Source organism: Phocoena sinus, chromosome 19 (assembly GCF_008692025.1).
Source record: "Phocoena sinus isolate mPhoSin1 chromosome 19, mPhoSin1.pri, whole genome shotgun sequence".
NCBI classification, from domain to species: Eukaryota; Metazoa; Chordata; class Mammalia; order Artiodactyla; family Phocoenidae; genus Phocoena; species Phocoena sinus.
The window spans coordinates 37,260,370-37,282,437 of NC_045781.1; the positions used below are offsets into that span (position 1 = coordinate 37,260,370).

Below are 22,068 nucleotides of genomic sequence, written 5' to 3' on the forward strand. Positions count from 1 at the left end.
TTAACTGATGGGAAAGATGTATCTCAAGTCATCTCAAAGATGACTTGCCAAAGGTTACACAGTGGTTGATATAGGTTTGGTTTTTATTTTAATTTTTTAATTTAAATATACAAGTTGATATACAATATTATATAAGTTACATGTGTACAATATAGTGAGTCACAATTTTTAAAGGTTATACTCCATTTATAGATATTATACAATATTTTCTATATTCCCTGTGTTGTGCAGTATATCCCTGTAGCTTATTATATACCTAATAGTTTATATCTTTCTACCCTACCCCATATTGCCCCTCGCCCTTCCCTCTCCCCACTGGTAACCACTACTTTGTTCTCTGTATTGGTGAGTTTCCTTGTTCTGTTATATTCACTAGTTTGTTGTATTTTATTAAGATTCCACGTATCAGTGATATCATACAGTATTTGTCTTTCTCTGACTTGTTTCACTTAGCATAATGCCCTACAAGTCCATTCATGTGGTGCTAATGGCAAAATTTCCATCTTTTTTAAGTTGAGTGGTATTCCATTGTGATATATATATAACCACACCACACAAATGATGATGGAATGCATTTGTGAACCTTTCCTGATGCCTCCATCCTGAATTAATCACTCTTCCTACCCTGAACACATGGCAATTTGCCATATATATATATGTATCTCAATCACATCTTCTTTATCTATTCATCTGCTGATGGACACTTAGGTTGCTTCCATATCTTGGGAATTGTAAATAATGTTGCTATGAACATCAGGGTGCATGGAACTTTTCAAATTAGTGTTCTTGGTTTTTTCAGATATATACCAAGGAGTGGAATTGCTGTTTTTTTATATATATATATATCAAAGAGTTCTATTTTTAGTTCTTTGAGAACGCTCCATACTGTTTTTAACAGTGGCTGCACCAATTTACAGTCTAATCAACAGTGTATGAGGATTCCCTTTTCTCCACATTCTTGCCAACATTTGTTATTTGTGTTCTTTTTGATGCTAGCCATCATGACAGGTGTGAGGTGATATCTCATTGTGGTTCTGATTTGCATTTTCCTGATGATGTTGAACATCTCTTCATATGCCTGTTAGCCATCTGCATTTCCTTTTTGGAAAAATGCCTATTCGGTTCTGCCCATTTTTTAATTGGGTTGTTTGTTTTTTTTTTTTATTTTGAGTTGTGTGATCTGTTTATATATGTTGGATATTAACCCCTGATCAGTCATATCATTGGCAAATATTTTCTCCAATTTAGTAGGTTGTCTTTTCATTTTGTCAATGGTTTCCTTTGCTGTGCAAAAGCTTTTAAGTTTAATTAGGTCCCATTTGTTTATTTTTGCTTTTATTTCCTTTGTTTTAGGAGATGGATCCAAAAAAATACTGCTATGATTTAGCAATGTCAATATGTCAAAGAGTGTTCCACCTGTTTTCCTCTAGGATTTTTATGGTATCTGGTCTTACATTTATATCTTTATCTTTATCTTACTTATATCTTTAATCCATTTTGAGTTTATTTTTGTATATGGTGTTAGAGAATGTTCTAATTTCAGTCTTTTACATGTAGCCATCCCGTTTTCCCAGCATCATTTATTGAAGAGACTGTCTTTTCTCTATTGTATATTCTTGCCTCATCTGTCCATAGATTAATTGACCATAAGTGTGTGGGTATATTTCTGGGCTCTCTATTCTGTTCCACTGAATTATGTGTCTGTTTTTGTGCCAGTACCAAACTGTTTTGATTACTGTAGCTTTATAATATAGTCTGAAGCCAGGGACTGTTATTCCTCCAGCTCTGTTCTTCTTTCTCAAGATTGTCTTGGCTATTCAGGGTCTTTTGTTTTTCCATACAAATTTTAAACAAAGGTAGTTTATTTCTACTTTAAATACTATGGTATACAGCCTCCCTTAAAATAATATCGCCATTAAAGTTTGTCCAGGAAATAAATATTTAATCCATGTCTATTACCTTTTGAATTTTAAGCCATGTTTTTAAAAATAGTATTTTATGTTTATAAAACAATGCAAAATAAGTAACATTATCCTCATTGTGTAGATGATAAAACTAAGGCAATGCTAGGGTGACTCATAGTTAAAACTGCATAGCTGGCACTCAAATTCCTGTTGTTTGACCCTGAACCCTGGAATCTTTCCACTGTGGCTTATTGAAGAGCACAAATGGGCTTCAAATGTGCCAAAAGAAGAATGAAGGTTTTAGATATAGAAGAATCTTCAAAATGGGAAAATACATCTGGAAAACAAAGGTTCTTATGGGAATACCTCAATCCAAGGAGAAAAAGACTTGACTTTATCATCTCTGTAGTCAAGTTTTAGCAACTGCACACCATATAGGTTAGAAAGGAAAAGGTTTTGTTGTTTTTAAAGTTGTTAAAGCACAGTCATATAGTGAATTAAATTCAATCCATTGAATGGCACAAATACAACTATCAAATACTAAGAGAGAAGAGTTTGTTGGTGATGCACAGTCTCTCAGATTTGTTACCAGCTTTGATCTTGTACTTTTAAGATACACAGACTAATCTTAATACAATGAGTTAGGACTATTTTAGAGTTAAAGAAGATCCCTCTCTATGTAAGACAGTCACCAAAATTCACCAATCTCCTTCCATCTTGTTTCAACTGTTTCATATTTCACTCTCACTTTAATGGCTTCAACCCTGTTCTTTTTGATGTGAAATAGCTTCCTAAATTTTGATTTGAGGTGGCTTCTAAGAATGTTGGTGACACACTCTCTGGGTCTTGCATTCCTGGCTTCTTTGGTTAGAGCAGTAGACCTAAGTGGAATTGACCAAATACTTCAGGCTCTTAGCAGTCTAGGCAAGTGTTGGATTGAGTTTTCCTATTCTCTTTGAAATTGGGTGTGGGAATGTGACTTGTTTTTTTTCTAAGAAATGAGAGATGAAGTGATATGTCACTCCTGGATGAAAATTTAAAGAGGGAGGCCACAATTCATCAGATTGCCTTTGTACCGCTGTGTTTAATGTAGAAGTACACTTAGATAAAATGTCTTTCAGCCTGGATCCCTGAATTGCCACAATGAATAGGACCCTTATTTTAATCCCCACAACTAAAGCTAATAACTGAGATTTGAGGGGTTCTTTGTTACTTGGGCATACCTAAACATATATTACTGTTACAGGGAGATTAACTGACCTTAATAATGGCATTTCAAACAAAACTTTCTGGTCTCTAACTGTTCCTGTCCATCCCAACCCTTAATGTGTATAGATTCTTAATTCATGGATATACATAAGCATTAATTGCCACAAATGCTAAAACCATCCAAGTTAAACACTTATTTTTTCAACAATTATTTTTATGCCCAGAGTCATTTCTACTGTTTCAATAATTTTACCCTTTTCAAACACCCACTTGTTACCCTTTTACTTTTATGACAAAGGAGAGTGTGCATGAGGATATTATGCCTCATAAAACTGCATATTATAACAATGTCTATGGAGAAATATATTTTCCTGAGATTGGAGGTTATCATTTGTGGAGTTATCATTTGTGGAGTTCAAGCGTAGCACCAAAATCAACGTTTTTAGATTCATTTAACATAAATACAACTTTTCTCTTTCTAAAACCAAAGGCTGGAAACTACCTACACAAATCTTCATAATGTAGCTTTGATATCAACTAGCATTTAAAAAACAATCTTATGTGTTAAGTATAAAGGAATCAGAGATATGCTGATTGAATTTTCCATTGAAGTTGAACATTTTAAAGAAAAAGACAAGAAAGAAAAGAAGTTGGGGGATGCATGTTGTTCTTTGCTTCACACAGAACATTTGAAAATCTGCCTGACCTCTGATTTTTTTTTATTTAAATTAACAGCAGCAGCATTCACTGCCAGTTGGTCCACAGGCACAGTGAGCTAATTTTAAAAAAAAGGAACTTCAAACTAACATTTAAACCTTTTAAAATAATTCAGCCAATACAAGGGTTGAAAAAGCATCACTTGGATTGGCAAACCAGAGGAACTAGGTCCCAGAGGGCAGTAAATCTGGATTTAGCCGGAGCTAAATGTGTGTTGAGAAAATTTTGATGGAGACTTCCCCAGGAGTAACTGTACATTCCCAAGGAAGAACTTGGAATGAAAACTGGGCTGCACCCAATGCTAAATGCAACTATTTGGAAGACTTTCCACCCTTTTATCTCCCCAGCTCAGATTATAAACTTTGTTAGCAGTTTCAGTTGGTGTTTTTGTCTCTACACAGTACTCCAATTTGAAATCTTATTCCACATTGGGAATACATCCCGTCAAAGCAACAGCATCCTATATTCATTTTGCATTCTATAGGTCATTGAGTTTTTCATTTAGTTTGAAATGTCTTGAAGCTCTCATCAAAGGTGATGCTAAAACAACATTTTTTTTTTTTTTTGCGGTACGCGGGCCTCTCACTGTTGTGGCCTCTCCCGTTGCGGAGCACAGGCTCTGGACGCGCAGGCTCAGCGGCCATGGCTCACGGGCCCAGCCGCTCTGTGGCACGTGGGATCTTCCCGGACTGGGGCATGAACCCGTGTCCCCTGCATTGGCAGGCGGACTCTCAACCACTGCGCCACCAGGGAAGTCCAAGAACAATTTTAATAAGTCATCTAGTGCTTCTCTCAGCCCACACATATTTTTGGCAGCACAGGAATATTGCTTTCTGCCATCTGTGCAGAATAGAATTTGGATTTTTGTTCAGGGTCAGTTAGAATGTGCTTAAGACCCAATGTGTAGCTAGGCTTTGATTCTTGCTCTAAACTTTTGGTATGTGTTGTTTAGAATTTAAAGTAGTGGTTTCATTAAAATCTTCTCTTTCTTTTCTGTAGCTGACATATTGTACTAATAAAGTTTAAAATAAATTCTTTTCAGTAGTAGTTGGTTGCTTTGTTTTTATGGCGATCTAATCTAACATCATTTCATTCAGTTTGTTTTGAAGATACACTCTGGGAGAGGAATAATTTAAGAATACACGACAGTCGTTGTATACACCAAGGTATAAACACACAATCTGACTGAGGAATGTCTAGGCACCAAGCAAATTTCTCAGTAATATTTGTACTTGATATTTTCATTCCCATTCTGACAGATGAAGAAACTGAGGCTCAATAATGATACACAACTAGTAAGAAGTAGAATTAGGCTGTTAACTTAGGTTTGTGTTGTGCCAAAGCTTATGTTCTACTTAAAGAAACATGCTCCAATAATATTCACTTCTTTTCAATAAAGATGCATAAGTTCCTATTATTTGCTGAGGACTACATTGAGTTCCTTGGGAAGAAAGAAACTGAAACAGGAGGTTTCATTCTTTCAGAATTTTTAAATATAAATGAACAAGGTAGCACACATAGGAAGTAACCTCTATATTACTGCAAGGATGTTCTTTCTCAAACACAAAGCTACTTACATACCATTTTGTTGAAAAATGTCTTTAGTGTCTTTCTGTCTACAGGATAAAGCCTAAATTATTTAACATGACATTAACTGAACCTCTGCCCATTTCTCCAACTTAATTTCCAATATGCTAATGTCCTTATAGCCTACATTCCAGCTACCCCAAACTACTTGTGCTTTCTGGAATGTGACTTTTTGTCACTATCCTAAAATTTTGCTGTTCCATTTTTTTCTATCTGGGATTTCTTTCCATCATTTTAAAGGCAAGTTTTTGTCAAGAATCATCTGAAACAATACCTCTTTCATGGATTATGCTTTTTATCACCTGTAAACCACATCCATGCTTCTTCAACATAGCTATGGCAGCTACAGATTATGTTTACATACTTTCTTCCTGGGTAGATTGAATTTTACAGTCTCAGGGCCATGTTCAGGGTATGTGGTAGAATTACAGCCATTAAATATTCTTTTAATAAGCAAAAAACTGAGAACAGGAGAGAGAGGGTGGGTGAAAGGACCATCCAAATCTCTTGTAGGAGAGCAATAGGAAGCCCCGCAATAAATCTTATGAAAATTCAAAGCAAATAAATTCTATCATCATAAAGATTAGCTAGTTAATCTTTAACTAGGCTTCCATTAAAATAGTAGACACATATCAATAAAAATGACACAGGTCACTTTAGCTACCATGTACTCAGAGAGGGGGATTCCAACAGAAATTTTCTTTAAAATACAACAAACACACTTTAGTTACTGTGAATGAGAGAGAAAAGTACAGCTGTCCACACTGACATCTCACCTCTGGCCTAGATGATGGTCTTACACAGACAGACACACACACGATGAGGGTCTCATACACACACACATGCATGCACACGCCATGTGCACACACTCTCTTTTAAAATAGATTTTGGTGCTTATAAATACAAGATGACCAATATTATACATGTTACAAAAAATTTTGATTGTATTTCTTTGGTGTTTCCTTTTCTCTTTTTATTTATTCAGTTAGTTACGGCAGTAACTGTAACAGTCATTTAGTATCACTTCTGCTTCAGTAAATTACCTTGCTTTATCCCGGGGTGGGGGGGAATACAACTAAAACTCAAAGAAGAATGTAATAAGCCCTAGAACAATATATACATTGCACGGAGATAGGATTAGCTCCTTCAGAAAGCGGTAGGGTTTAGCACAAGAGGTATGAGAGTGGACCCCCACGGATCTTCTTAATGGGAGACTGCCACTAGGAAAAAGAAAAACAGGAAAAAAGAGAACATGGTTAACCACAGAGGAAGGGTAGTAAAAAGAAGAGAGAGGGTAGGGTAACCAGTAAGAAAGTAAACTATATTATTTTCCCAGTGCCACATCCTGGGCCAAAAATCTTGCTCATTCAGGGAATTGGCAGAGATGAATCATTTTTCTCATTTTCAGTTTTTGGTACATTCTTTCTGAGCAGCTCATTTGAAGAATGTAAACTCCAGGAACATGGATCTGTGTATCCCAGAGCTTTCAGAGTGATGAGAACCCTGGCTGTTGGTTGAATGAAGAAGCAAGAATACCCTAGTGTCTGACACCAAAGTCCTAGGTGTGTGCCCTTAACCTGCCTCTATCTCCAGCCTCAGATTTTGCCACATCATAGTTAACCTACTGCAGCCTCACAGGTCTGCTTCTCACCAATGAGTCCTCCAAGCTTCTGGCATTTGTTTTGGTCTGAAACCCTACGTCATCCTGCCCAATAGATACATAGTATGAACCACAAAGCAAGTCTGACGTGTAATTACAAATTTTCTAGTAGCCGCACTAAAAATGTAAATTAGACAGGTGAAGTTAATTTTGATAGTAATTTTTTATTTAACCCAATATATATAAAACATTAACATTTGAGAAGTAGTCTATATAAAAATGGAGGTATGAACAAGGTATTTTATTTTCTTTTTATTTTTATAATAACATGTAGAAGTTTTTGTGTATACTGGACTTACAGCACACCTAAATTTACACTAGCCGTTTTTCATGTCCTTCATTGGACAGTGCAGTTCAAACCCTTACTGTTTTCACTCTCCTCCCTCCGCCTTTCCCTGGGAAGCTGTTCTAATCTGCTATTATGGCTTAGAGAAAAGCTTCCCTTTCTGGAGATCAGATTTTACCTCTATATCATATACTCTCTTATAAAATTCTTCATTATAGAAATTCTATGCTAATGAGTAATGACTCTTGGTGCTATCAGTTTAAAATCTGTATTCCTCACTAGACTGAAGGCTCCAGGAACACTTCCTTCATATTAATCCTTATATCCTCTGTGCTTACATAATATCCAACAAGAGGAGACATTTAATTAATACCTATTGAATAATCATTATTTAGTGCCTCTGACCCTTTATTTCCTCATCTATATAACAGGGATAAAAATGCCTATCTCATAGAGTGATTATAAGAATTAACTTCATACATTCATGCACGTTTGTGTGTGTGTGTGTGTGTGTGTGTGTGTGTGTGTCTATACTTAGAACAATGGCTAATACATCGTAAGTTCTATATAGGGTCTGGCTTTTGGTAACAGTCATAGCAGTACGACTAAATCTAATTTTGTGAGGATTAAGGCAGACAGTAGATTGAGGAGGGTGTCTGGCATATGATAGTGCTACTTTTAAAAATTTTGTTATGCTCAGTCTATTATTTCATATAAATGTCATAGCATATGCTCTAGTAATTAAACCTCTTAGTATTAATTTGTAGTCCCAACCTTGGATTGTAATATTCTTAAGAGGTCCAGGAAAATAAAGAGTATTCTTCATTTAACAGCAGCCTGCACATATAATTACTAGAAGAAATGCAGAATTAAGCTTTAATTAAGGCCCACATGAGACTGCTTGGTGAATGTGTCTAGGTAGTAATATTGCACATCTGTAAACCATAACTTCTAGAGTTTAGTATTTCCCCTTCCATCAATTTTTTTTTCAAGTATCACAATGTTTATTGATAGATACAAGTATATAAAATCAGAGCATGAACATGACTTGATAAATTAAGTAGACTTAATTTCAATACTATAATACAAGGGACCAATTCAAATTCTCACCATTAGTTTCACACTCACAAAGACCACTTCAAGGGCACTTACAATCTCTCAAAATTTATCAGTTTTGTGCAAGTAAACCATGTTTCTTTTAAAAAGACTTGTGCACTTGCTCAGGCTCAAGGATATTAAAATCTAGCACATAAAACCCATTACTAGAGGTAGAAATACTGGCAATATACTATTACGCAATCATCAATTACAGTTAAGAATTTTTCTGTAACAACCAAATGGATAAGTAAATATTGCAACAACCCAAGTATTACTAAGCAAAGTGCATTTCTACAGTACTCAGTGTTGCTATTCAGTTTTCTAACTTAAAACAACCTATGATAACTGGCAGCAAAGAAGGTCCCTGCAATAGACTGCCTCTGCTTGAGAACTTATGATGTAATTATTGCATGCTGCTAATATACTATCTAAACATTAAAGATACTCCTAAAATATTTGATGGTAGACTATGATTAAGATATTACACTGCAAAAAAAACGTATGCAGAAGGAAATCCTAACTGACACGCTTCTGCTTTAAATATTGTGCAAACATTACAGCAGAATGAATTTTCACAGTGGTTAGGTCAAATGCAGTTACGTCATAGTAATGGTATGTTTTGCACAATTTAAGGCTTTGGCTGATTCTTTTAATTAGCTTCTTCCTCTGATTCTTCTTCTTCAGCACTTTCTAGCCAGGTTAGTCACTGATTCACCTGGAACAAAGCCTTGCCTTTCCCTGGGAACTCTTGGGCTATATCTTCTTTCCAAGCCAAGAAACCTTCTTCAATAATTTCCATGTCATAGAAGTGAACAAAAAAGCAAAGTAACATGCCTTTTGGGAAGTTGCTATTGTAGCAGTGCACTTGAAGAGCACAGAGGGCACTGACTTGTAGATCAATGTGATCATGAAGGAATTTCTGCATTACTGGCTTGAAGGAAAGAAGCAGTTGTTTTTCCTGCTCTGTTCTTTGGAAGGAGCAGAGGAAGAATCTCTTTCATCACTGGGTGGGTTTACTTCACTAGAAATGTACTGTAAGAAGCTAGTCACTAAGATGTTCACAAATCCTTTACCTACATGAAGTTTGGGAGAGATGTTATCTTTAATCCACTTATATATGGTTTGAGGGGATGATCCAACTTTATTTGCTTTAACAGTGCCTTCTCCAATTTGAGGAGTAGGAATAAGAAACTCAGTCTGTTTCCTCCCAAGATCTCCAACATGTGGTCCTTATTCTGATCAATTTCTGGGAGCATTTTCTGCATATTAACCTTGCTTTGTTGGAAAAGCTCTGTTAACCACTCTCAATCTTATAATTTAGCTAATTTCTGAAGACAAACTAAGAAGAGAGGAAAATGGGTGCCACTTTCCAGTGGTTGAGCTAGTTCTGAAATGCTCACCAGCTCCGAAATGATAGCATGAGCTTCAAACTGTGCTAAATATGATTTCACCAAGGGGATATCAATCTCCAGTTTGAGGCACTGGTCCAATACACTCAGGAAAGACTGCATGAAGTTGTCACTTGTGGCCATCCCTTCCTGTTTGAGTAAACTGATCAAAGAACTTGCTTTTTCTTTATCTTTATCGCTTCTATCTAGTGACAGGATGATTACTTTGCTTAATATCTCAGGGAGAAAGTGTTTAGAAGCCCTCATCTCTCTTACACCATTGATAGCTTCGTTTGCATTTCCACTATTCAGATACTTGGCTACAACAGTTTTGGTTAGTTTAAGCAGTTCTTCCTTTGATGGTGGTGGCTTTTTACTGGTCTCGGCAGGCTTTTCCTGAATAAGTGGTGGATTAGTTTTGAGACCAAGCTGAGGTGTCTGTCTCAGAGGTGGTGTTTGAGTGTGTGGTGGTTGTGCACTAGAAGGAATCATAGTTTTCTGGGGCTGAAGCTTTGGAACTTGATTTTTATTCATTAGGAAAGACTGAGCAGGCCTCAGGCTAATCTCATCTGCATTAAGGTGTCCTTTCTTAGGAAACTGAGGTGGCATATCCTTCAACTGTCCTTGCAGCTGGGATAAAATTCCCTTACTCTGGTTATGGTAGAGCTGGCTTAGCCCCTGGCTTTTCATAAACTTGCCTCCCATCTCCCCCAACTGTGATTGTGTGGGAGGTATGATGTGTCCCCCATGGCCACTGAAGAGTTGATTTGAACGATGACACCCCATAGTGGGTGAAAATCTATCCTGGATAACTCCCGGACCAGTACCAATTCTGCTACCTGGCATTTGTCCAAACATATCAGCAAGTCCTCCAAGTGGGTCCCTATCCATTGTCATCCTGGGTGGCATGAACGGTTCCTTCAGAAAGAAGTCACTTCTCATCCCTTGAGCCATAGGGGCAGGAACAAACACTCCTAGATCTTTTACCGCATCTTGATGGATTTGATTGATCATCTTTGGTCCATTGTCAAGAAAAGCCTTGCGAGGAACCCAATGGTGTTCTTTCAACTCTGTGGTATGCTGCAGCAGGAAACGAATCCTCATCAGCAATTCCTTACTTAACATCAAGGAGCACATTTGGGCAAAGTACTGATCCATTAAGGACTTGGCTCTTTCTTGGTCTAATCTAGGTTCCACTGTCCTCATTATCTGACAGAGGCACTCCAAATCCTCTTCCATATCTTTGAGTTGGAGTCTCTTCTTTTTTTCCAAAAGTGTTTTGGAAGGATAGATTCATAAGTAAGATCAAGCTTTCCAAGTTCTCCAACGAATCTGATGTTCCCCAACATCTTGATCTTAGCAATGGCTCTCTGTTCCTTCTCATCGGGGAGGAGGGGATTTTCACGCTTATCATAGATATCAACATTTCTGGTTCGGTTTTCAAATTCATCTTGTAATTTGGAAATTCAGAGGCGTCTGAATGTTGTGCTTTGCTTCTGTCCTGGTTGACCCTCTGCTGCTGGGCCATCGAAGTTTGGTTCATCTTCTGCCAATCGCAGACATAGCTGAGCATACAGTGAGCTATACTTTGGCTCTTCTAGGGCTTTGTCCACAATCAGCAGTATGATGCCTTTAAGGATGAGTTTAGACTCTACAACCACAATGAGGAGCTCAAGGCAAAGCTTGTCAAACTTCTCAGGAGTAAGCTTACTTCGTATGCCTCTTACTTTCCTGAAGATTGCATCATGTCGTTCTTTTTCATTTGCATAGTTGTTTGCTACGGAGTTGTCACCTCGTCTAGTGTTTCCTGCAGGAATCCATTTCTGCGTGTTTTTGCCCTGGGGATTTCCCCAGGAACTCACTGTTGCCAGCAGTCTTGAGATAGTGCTGAGGTGCACCCCGGCTTCCTCCTCCGCCAGAAGAAGCACTGAAACGAGAAGTACCGCCTTCTGCAATCTCACTCTTCACTTTGGCAGCTTGACAATGAAGAATCTTCAAAAGAATAATATTAATGGATGGGGTGGGAAGGGAAGGGGATGGGAGAAATGAAATACCTTCACCGAGAACTCAGCATTTGCCACTGCAGCTGCCTCCTCAGGATCTGGTCATCGGGGACAGGGAAGGGAGGGGGAGGGGAATGGAAAAGAAAAAAGGCTGAGGGAAGGGGGAGGAAGGAGTCGCCCCTTCCAGCAATGTTATGTGATTTAAGAAGGCATTTGAGTTTCTGTAGTTTTATTTGTCTAATGAGAGGGAGGACTGGTGATTATTTCCTAAATTTGGGCCAGTCATGAAAATCTGTCCCCATAACTGATTCTTCTTTAGCCCCCTCTGCAGAGACATACACTGTTAATCAGCTTATTGTACTTTCCTTTTCCTTTCATTGTCTTTACTCCTTCCATCTGAAGTGTAGTTGTAATAAAGTCAGTCGAGCCTCCTGCAGGCTAATGTGGACTGGGAGATAATGGGTTACACCTATAAGGCCTCTCTACCTTGCAAACGATAAGAATCCGTAGTAACTATCCAGTCCATCCAACATTAAAATAGAAATCTAATAGTATAAAATGGTTGTAAAGATAACCCGATGTCCCAGGCAAGGATTTAAAACGCTTTTTTTTTTTTTTTTTTTTTAAGTAGAGTTGATTTACAATGTTGTGTTAGTTTCTGGTATATGGAAAAGTGATTCAGATATACATAAACACACACACATACATATATGATTCAGATATATATATATACACATATACACACATACATATTCATATATATTTTCTTTTTCATATTCTTTTCCATTATGGCTTATTACAGGATATTAAATATGGTTCCCTGTGCTATACAGTAGAACCTTGTTTAAAAAGCCTTTTTTAAAAAGCAGATGTTAACCCTCAAGAGGGAGCCATCTACAACTCAGTATAAAGGACTTAGTTGCCACAATAACCCTTTGTTCTGGACAAAAGTCTGATATGTTCACTGATTTCTACAATCAAAAGATGACTACATGGTGAAATTAGGCTGATTTTCCTTACTGAGGCCCAATGGTCAGTAAGTGGTCAGAATGGCCAGTAGGGATATGGAGATCCTATGGGTCACAGGCAGGAGTGGAGGTACCACCAAATTGCAGCTCAGATTATCACCAAGAGAAAAGTTAATGGCTTTTAATCAAGAAAGCCAAGATCAGTGGGCTTTCAAAGAAAGGGAAGCAAGAAATTGGAGACCTGTGGAGGACATAAAAGAAAGGGGAGTAGCTGGAGAAGGATTACTTTGCACATTTCATATTTAACACTCGATAATGCCTCTGCCTGTGGGTAAAAGCTAAATAAGTTAGAAAATGTTAGTAGGATTTATCATGCATCATGCAAATAAAAAGGTTGGAATTCACTCTGATGAGAGTTACTTTGAATTCTGAAACCACAATTTAATAGCTGCGTGCTCTTTGTCTGCTTACTTAAGCTTGATAAGCTTCCACAGTCTCTACTTCTAAAGTAACAGGGAAATGCCTATGGTACAGATTTCTTTTGGCTTTCTTTGAATTACTAAATGGCACAGAACAGATCTAAATAATGCTATTTCTCTTTTCTGTCCCTTTCTTTCTTTCATCTGAATGGCATTGTGTTTGTACAATTCTGTAGTTAGAATGATCAAACCTTCTGCAGATTTCACACTGCACACTTAGGAATACAAACCAAATTAAAGAGAAGAATGTGACAAAATTGCAATGGTGAGTGTGTGTGTGTGTGTGTGTGTGTGTGTGTGTGTGTCTTGTAAAAGTTGAAGGTATTGATTAAAAAGTCTCCATTTCTTAAATTATTTCTGGCTCAATTTTCTAGACTTTCAGGTACTTTTAAGATCTTTTTATTCTTAGGAATAAAACATTCATTTTTGCATACAAATAACTAGCTGGAGATAGAAGAATAGAGAAATATACTCAGTAGGAATTAGTAACTTTAAGATAGTAATGAGCATAACATAACTATCTTCATCACTTTCATATACACTGCCTTCTTACACACCCACAATAATCAGGTGAGATAGGTAATTACTAGTCATACTTCACAGACAGAGATTATAAGACTCATCTTAAGGTCACAGAGCAAAAAGTTGCAGGCTCTCTAAATCTCACCTTTTCATATAATATTGCTGCTGCCAAATGCAACAATATTTTCTTGTGTAAAAAGATCACATTTTAATTTCCCCTGATGTTACGAAAACACAAGTACTAGAGAGGAATGTGGTTGACATTAAAACCACTGAAAACAAACTAAGCACTCTTTTTACGGAATCTTTCCAATTTAGGAAAGCCCATAACTATAAACAAAGAAAGTACCATACAGAAGAGAATGAGACAACAGTTACTATCTAGGAAATATTATCCAAAGTCTACGTGAATAGGCCTTCAGTCCCAGACATTTAAAGTCTACTAGTTGTGGGCCTAACAGCAGTATACCCAAATGATAGAGTATCCAGGACAGTATGATGATACCTGCTTTAAGAGAAGTCATTTCCAAATCATTGAACCTTGAACAATGAAAGGTGAGCACTACTGGCATACCGGTTAGACTGAACAAACCCAGAACACAGTATACATGGATCAGATCTTTGCTATCTATAAATATTACATAAGCATTCAGTACTGGACAGCTCTGGGCTTTCTGAGTATAGGCATTGTTCTTCAAGATAGGCATATGTAATACCATGTAGTATACAGAAAAAAAAATTAATTGGGAAAGGAAGACCTTAATCCCAGCTGATTAATTCGCTCTGAAAAGTTATCTATGGTCTCTGAATTGTCATTTACCTGAGATCAAAATCTCTGACCTGCCTACATCACAGAATACTTAGGAATTATCATAGAACTAAAATACCCCATATTGTGTAAAGAACAGACAGATTATAAGGAGGTGTTATTCTCAATACAAATTTAAAACTTCCTGTTGTTTCAATCCATCTAGCTCATTATATGTGAAACTTCTTTTAAATACTAATTAATTTTATTATATTTATTTTTTAAAATTTGGAGCTAATGAATTACTTTCTTAATATTTTTATAGAGCAGGCTCTTATTAGTTATCTATTTTATACATATTATAATGTATGTATGCCAATTCCAATCTCCCCATTCATCCCACCACCACCAAGCCGCACCCCACTTTCCCCCATTTCTGTCCATACTTTTGTTCTCTACATCAGTGTCTCTATTTCTGCCTTGAAAACTGGTTCATCTGTACCATTTTTCTAGATTCCACATATATGCGTTAATATACGATATGTGTTTTTCTCTGACTTAGTTCACTCTGTAGGACAGTCTCTAGGTACATCCACGTCTCTGCAAATGACCAATTTCGTCCCTTTTATGGCTGAGTAATATTTCATTTTATATATGTAGCACATCTTCTTTATCCATTTGTCTTTTGATGGGCATTTAGGTTGCTTCCATGACCTGGTTATTGAAAATAGTGCTGCAATGAACATTGGGGTGCATGTGTCTTTTTGAATTGTGGTTTTCTCTGTGTATATGCCCAGTCGTGGGATTGCTGGGTCATATGACAGTTCTATTTTTAGTTTTTTAAAAACCCTCCATAATGTTCTCCAGAGTAGCTGTATCAATTTACATTCCCACCAACTGTGTAGGAGGGTTACCTTTTCTCCACACCCTCTCCAGCATTTGTGGTTTGTAGATTTTCTGATGATGCCCATTCTAACCGGGGTGAGGTGATACCTCATTGTAGTGTTCATTTGCATTTCTCTAATAATTAATGATGTTGAGCAGCTTTTCATGTGCCTCTTGGCCATCTGTATGTCTTCTTTGGAGAAATGCCTATCTAGGTCTTCTGCCCATTTTTTGATTGGTTTGTTTGTTTTTTTAATATTGAGCTGCATGTGCTGTTTATATATTTTGGAGATTAATCCTTTGTCTGTTGATTCGTTTGCAAATATTTTCTCCCATTCTGAGGGTTGTCTTTTTGGCTTTGTTTATAGTCTCCTTTGCTGTGCAAAAGGTTTAGAGTTTCATTAGATCCCATTTGTTTAGTTTTGTTTTTATTCCCATTACTCTAGGAGGTGGATAAAAAGATATTGCTGTGATTTATGTCAAAGAGTGTTCTTTCTATGTTTTCCTCTAAGAGTCTGGTAGTGTCTGGTCTTACATTTAGGTCTTCAATCCATTTTGAGTTTATTTTTGTGTATGGTGTAAGGGAGTGTTCTAATTTCATTCTTTTACATGTAGTTGACCAGTTTTCCCAGCACCACTTACTGAAGAGACTGTCTTTTCTCCATTGTATATCCTTGCCTCCTTTGCCATAGATTAGTTGACCATAGGTACATGGGTTTATCTCTGGGCTTTCTATCCTGTTCCATTGATCTACATTTCTGTTTTTGTTCCAGTACCATATTGTCTTGATTACTGTAGCCTTGTAGTAGAGTCTGAAGTCAGGGAGTCTGATTCCTCCAGCTCCATTTTTTTTTCCCTCAAGATTGCTTTGCTACTAGGGGTCTCTTGTGTCTCCATACAAACTTTAAGATTTTTTGTTCTAGTTCTGTAAGAACTGCCCCTGATAATTTCATAGGGATTGCATTGAATCTGTAGATTGCTTTGGGTAGTATAGCCATTTTCACAATATTAATTCATCCAATCCAAGAACATGGTATATCTCTTGATCTGTTTGTGTCATCTTTGATTTCTTTCATCAATGTCTTATAGTTTTCTGAGTATATGTCTTTTACCTCCTTAGGTAGGTTTATTCCTAGATATTTTATTATTTTTGTTGCAATGGTAAATGGGAGTGTTTCCTTAATTTCTCTTTCAGATTTTTCATCATTAGTATATAGGAATGCAAGAGATTTCTGTATATTAATTTTGTATCTTGCAACTTTACCAAATTCATTGATAAGCTCTAGTAGTTTTCTGGTGGCATCTTTAGGATTATCTATGTATAGTATCATGTCATCCGCAAACAGTAATGGTTTTACTTCTTCTTTTCCAACTTGTATTCTCTTTATTTCTTTTTCTTCTCTGATTGCCATGGACATCCTTGCCTTGTTCCTGATCTTAGAGGAAACGCTTTCAGTTTGTCACCGTTGAGAATGATGCTTGCTGTGGGTTTGTCGTATATAGCCTTTATTATGTTGCGGTAGGTTTCCTCTAGGCCCACTTTCTGGAGTTTTTATCATAAATGGGTGCTGAATTTTCTCAAAAGCTTTTTCTGAATCTATTGAGATTATCGTATGGTTTTTATCCTTCAATTTGTTAATATGTTGTATCACATTGATTAGTTTGCATATATTGAAGAATCCTTGCATCCCTGAGATAAATCCCACTTAACCATGGTGTATGATCCTTTTAATGTGCTGCTGGATTCTGTTTGCTAGTATGTTGTTGAGGATTCTTGCATCTATAGTCATCAGTGATATTGGTCTGTAATTTTCTTTTTTTGTAGTATGTTTGCCTGGTTTTGGTATCAGGGTGATAGTGGCCTTATAGAATGAGTTTGAGACTGTTCCTTCCCCTACAATTTTTTGGAAGAGTTTGAGAAGGATGGGTGTTAGCTCTTCTCTAAATGTTTCATAGAATTCCCTGTGAAGCCATCTGGTCCTGGACTTTTGATTGTTGGAAGATTTTTAACCACAGTTTCAATTTCATTACTTGTGATTGGTCTGTTCATATTTTCTATTTCTTCCTGGTTCAGTCTTGGAAGGTTATACCTTTCTAAGAACTGTCCATTCCTTCCAGGTTGTCCACTTTATTGGCTAGAGTTGCTTGTAGCAGTCTTTTAGGATGCTTTGTATTTCTGTGGTGTCTGTTGTAACTTCTATTTTTTCATTTCTAATTTTACTTATTTGAGTGCTCTCCCTCTCTTCCTTGAGAGTCTGGCTAAAGTTTATCAATTTTGTTTATCTTCTCAAAGAACCATCTTTTAGTTTTATTGATCTTTGCTATTGCTTTTCTGTTTCTATTTCATTTATTTCTGCTCTGATCTTTATGATTTCTTTCCTTCTACTAACTTTGGGTTTTGTTTGTTCTTTTTTCTCTAGTTCCTTTAGGTGTAAGGTTAGATTGTTTATTTGAGATATATCTTGTTTCTTGAGGTAGACTGTATTGCTATAAAATTCCTCTCACAACCTCTTTTGCTGCATCCCATAGGTTTTGGATCATCGCGTTTTTGTTGTCATTTGTCTTTAGGTATTTTTTGAGTTCTTCTTTGATTTCTTCAGTTATCTCTTGGTTACTTAGTAATGTATTTTTTTAGCCTTCATGTGTTTTTGTTTTTTACATTTTCTTCCCTGTAATTTATTTCTAATCTCATAGCATGTGGTTGGAAGAGATGCTTGGTATGATTTCAATTTTCTTAAATTTACCGAGGCTTGATTTGTGACCCAAGATGTGATCTATCCTGAAGAATGTGCCGTGTGCACTTGAGAAGAAAGTGTAATGTGCTATTTTCGGATGGAATGTCCTATAAATATCAATTAAATCTATCTGGTCTATTGTGTCATTTACAGCTTGTGTTTCCTCATTAATTTTCTGTCTGTATGATCTGTCCACTGGTGTATGTGAAGTGTTAAGACCCCCAATATTATTGTGTTATTGTCAATTTCCTCTTTTATAGCTGTTAGCATTTGCCTTATGTATTGAGGTGCTCCTATTTTGGGTGCATATATATTTATAATTTTTATTTCTTCTTCTTGGATTGATCCCTTGATTATTATGTAGTGTCCTTCCTTGTCTCTTGTACCATTCTTTATTTTAAAGCTATTTTATCTGAGTATTGCTACTCCAGCTTTCTTTTTGATTTGCATTTGCATGGAATATCGTTTTCCATCCCCTCACTTTCAGTCTGTATGTGTTCCTAGGTCTGAAGTGGGTCTCTTGTAGATAGCATATATATATGGGTCTTGATTTTGTATCCATTCAGTGAGACTATGTCTTTTGGTTGGAGCATTTAATCCATTCACATTTAAGGTAATGATCGACATGTATGTTCCTACTACCATTTTCTTAATTGCTTTCGGTTTGTTTTTGTAGAGCCTTTTCTTCTCTTGTGTTTCCCACATAGAGAAGTTCCTTTAGCATTTGCTGTAGAGCAGATTTGGTGCTGCTGAATTCTCTTAGCTTTTGCTTGTACATAAAGCTTTTGATTTCTCCATCGAATCTGAATGAGATCCTTGCCGGGTAGAGTAATCTTGGTTGTAGGTTCTTCCCTTTCATCACTTTAAATATATCATGCCACTCCCTTCTGGCTTGTAGAGTTTCTGCTGAGAAATCAGCTGTTAACCTTATGGGAGTTCCCTTGTATGTTATTTGTCGTTTTTTCCCTTGTTGCTTTTAATAAATTTTCTTTGTCCTTAATTTTTGTCAGTTTGATTACTATGTGTCTCAGTGTGTTTCTCCTTGGGTTCATCTTGCCTGGGACTCTCTGAGCTTCCTGGACATGGGTGGCTATTTCCTTTCCAGTGTTAGGGAAGTTTTCAACTATAATCTTTCCAAATATTTTCTTGGGTCCTTTCTCTCTCTCTTCTCCTTCTGGGACTCCTATAATGCGAATGTTGGTGCATTTAATGTTGTCCCAGAGGTCTCTTAGTCTGTCTTCATTTCTTTTCATTCTTTTTTCTTCATTCTGTTCTGCAGCAGTGAATTCCATCATTCTGTCTTCCAGGTCACTTATGTGTTCTTCTGCTTCAGTTATTCTGCTATTGATTCCTTCTATTGTAGTTTTCATTTCAGTTATTTTATTGTTCTTCTCTATTTGTTTGTTCTTTAATTCTTCTAGGTCTTTGTTCTTTAATTCTTCTAGGTCTTTGTTAAACATTTCTTGCATCTTCTCAATCTTTGCCTCCATTCTTTTTCCTTGGTCCTGGATCATCTTCACTATCATTATTCTTTTTCTGGAAGGTTGCCTATGTCCACTTCATTTAGTTGTTTTTCTGGGGCTTTATCTTGTTCCTTCATCTGGTACATAGCCCTCTGCCTTTTCATTTTGTCTATCTTTCTGTGAATGTGGTTTTCATTCCACAGGCTGTGGGATTGTATTTCTTCTTGCTTCTGCTGTCTGCCCTCTGTTGGATGAGGCTATCTAAGATGCTTGTGCCAGGTACCTGGTGGGAGGGTCTGGTGGTGGGTAGTGCTGGGTGTTGCTCTGGTGGGCAGAGCTCAGTAAAAGTTTAATCCATTTGTCTGGTGATGGGTGGGGCTGAGTTCCCTCCCTGTTGGTTGTTTGGCTTGAGGTGACCCAGCACTGGCACCTACAGGCTCTTTGGTGGGGCTAATGGGCGGACTCCAGCCACCCCCCACCTCCGAAGGAGACCCTCCAACACTAGCAGGTACGTCTGGTTCAGTCTCCTATGGGCTCACTGCTTCTTCCCCCTGGGTCCTGATGTGCACATTACTTTCTGTGTGCACTTCAGTAGGGAAGTTTCTGTTTTCCCCAGTACTGTTGAATTCCTGCAATCAAATCCCACTAGCCTTCAAAGTCTGATTCTGTAGGAATTCCTCCTCCCGCTGGAACCCCAGATTGGGAAGCCTGATGTGGGGCTCAGAACCTTCACTCCAGTGGGTGGACTTCTGTGGTATAAGTGTTCTCCAGTTTGTGAGTCACCCACCCAGCAGATGTGGGATTTGATTTTATTGTGATTGCGTCCTGTTACCGTCTCATTGAAGCTTCTCCTTTGTCTTTGGATGTGGGGTATCTTTTTTGGTGAGTTCCAGTGTCTTCCTATTGAATACTGTTCAGCAGTTAGTTGTGATTCCGGTGCTCTCACAACAGGGAGTGAGTGCACGTCCTTCTACTCTGCCATCTTTAGGCAATCTCCTGAAATTTTTGTTTTTAATTGGAGTAAAATTGCTTTACAATTTTGTGTTAGTTTCTGCTGTACAATGAAGAGAATCAGCTATATGTATACTTATATATCCCCTCCCTCTTCGACCTCCCTCCCCCTCTCTCCCCCCATCTAGGTCATCACCGAGCACCGAGCTGAGCTCCCTGTGCTATACAGCAGGTTCCCACTAGTTATCTATTTTACACATGGTAGTGCATTTATATAAAACTTAATCTCCCTATTTGTCCCACCCTCTCCTTCCCCTCCTGTGTCCACATGTCTATTTTCTACATCTACATCTCTATTCCTGCCCTACAATTAAGTTCATCTGTACCATTTCTCTAGATTCCACATATATGCGTTAATATATGATATTTGTTTTCCTCTTTCTGGCTTGCTTCACTTTGTATGACAGACTCTAGGTCCATCCACATCTCTATAAATGACTCCATTTCATTCCTTTTTATGGCTGAGTAATATTCCATTGTATATATGTACCATTGTTCATTCACTTAGCATATATGTCTTGAACATCTACTCCATTGCAGAAGCTGTGGTACGTCCTTGAAATTTGTTTTTAGAAAAACTGTGTTCAGTAAATAATTCTTAGTATATTTATATTTGCTGCCCAAAAAGTGCAGATACTAAGAGACATTTTTCAGGGCATCTTTTGGGTCATATGTTTAAGGTGAAGGGAGAGTGGGATGGAGAAGGAGACACTAGACCTTTGAGGATAGTGGAAAAGTTTTAATATAGTTATGGAGAATGAGAAAGCAGTAGGATAAGGGGAAGATAAACAAAGCAATGTTGCTAGATTGTTGAGGATCCATTTGGTTTTGGTAACCATTAATTTACAGTCAAATCAATACACTGCTGTGTTCCTGACTCCTATAGACCCTGCCAGTACAGTTTCAGTAAATCAGCTGCAGTACACTGTGTAGAATATATGATCATATGAAGATCTTTAAGATGTCAGAGTATAGTAGCTTAATTGCAAGATGGTGGAGAGAAAGCAGATGAACTGAAGTTGTGTGATGCCAACTGTGTCGATTGCTTTAAACTTTTTTTTCTCTAGATTACTCACAGCAACTCCATGCTGTATGCATTGTTCCATCATTGCTACATATGATATGAAATTCAGGAGAGTTAAGCAACTGGCCCAAGGTCACAAGTGACAAGAGCTAGGAATAGCACCATATTGGCCCCTGTCCTAAATACATGCTATTTTCTCCCTCTGTACTATCTCTCTATAACGGACATGCCTTATTTTATTCTACAGAGTAAAATCTCGATGTGCACTTTGCCTCAAAATGGCAAGAACACCTATCCTCCAAAATGTTCTTTAGGAGGCAGGGCCTTATCTCTTCAAGGTTTGTGCAAATACATGGTTGATGCCTGCAGTTCTGTTCCACA

The 22,068-nt window shown here is 37.4% G+C and overlaps 1 pseudogene; it reads right to left on the reverse strand.

Moving 5' to 3' along the window:
- Positions 1-9,110: 9,110 nt before the first annotated feature.
- On the reverse strand, positions 9,111-14,393 carry LOC116744741 (annotated as a pseudogene).
- Positions 14,394-22,068: the final 7,675 nt, after the last annotated feature.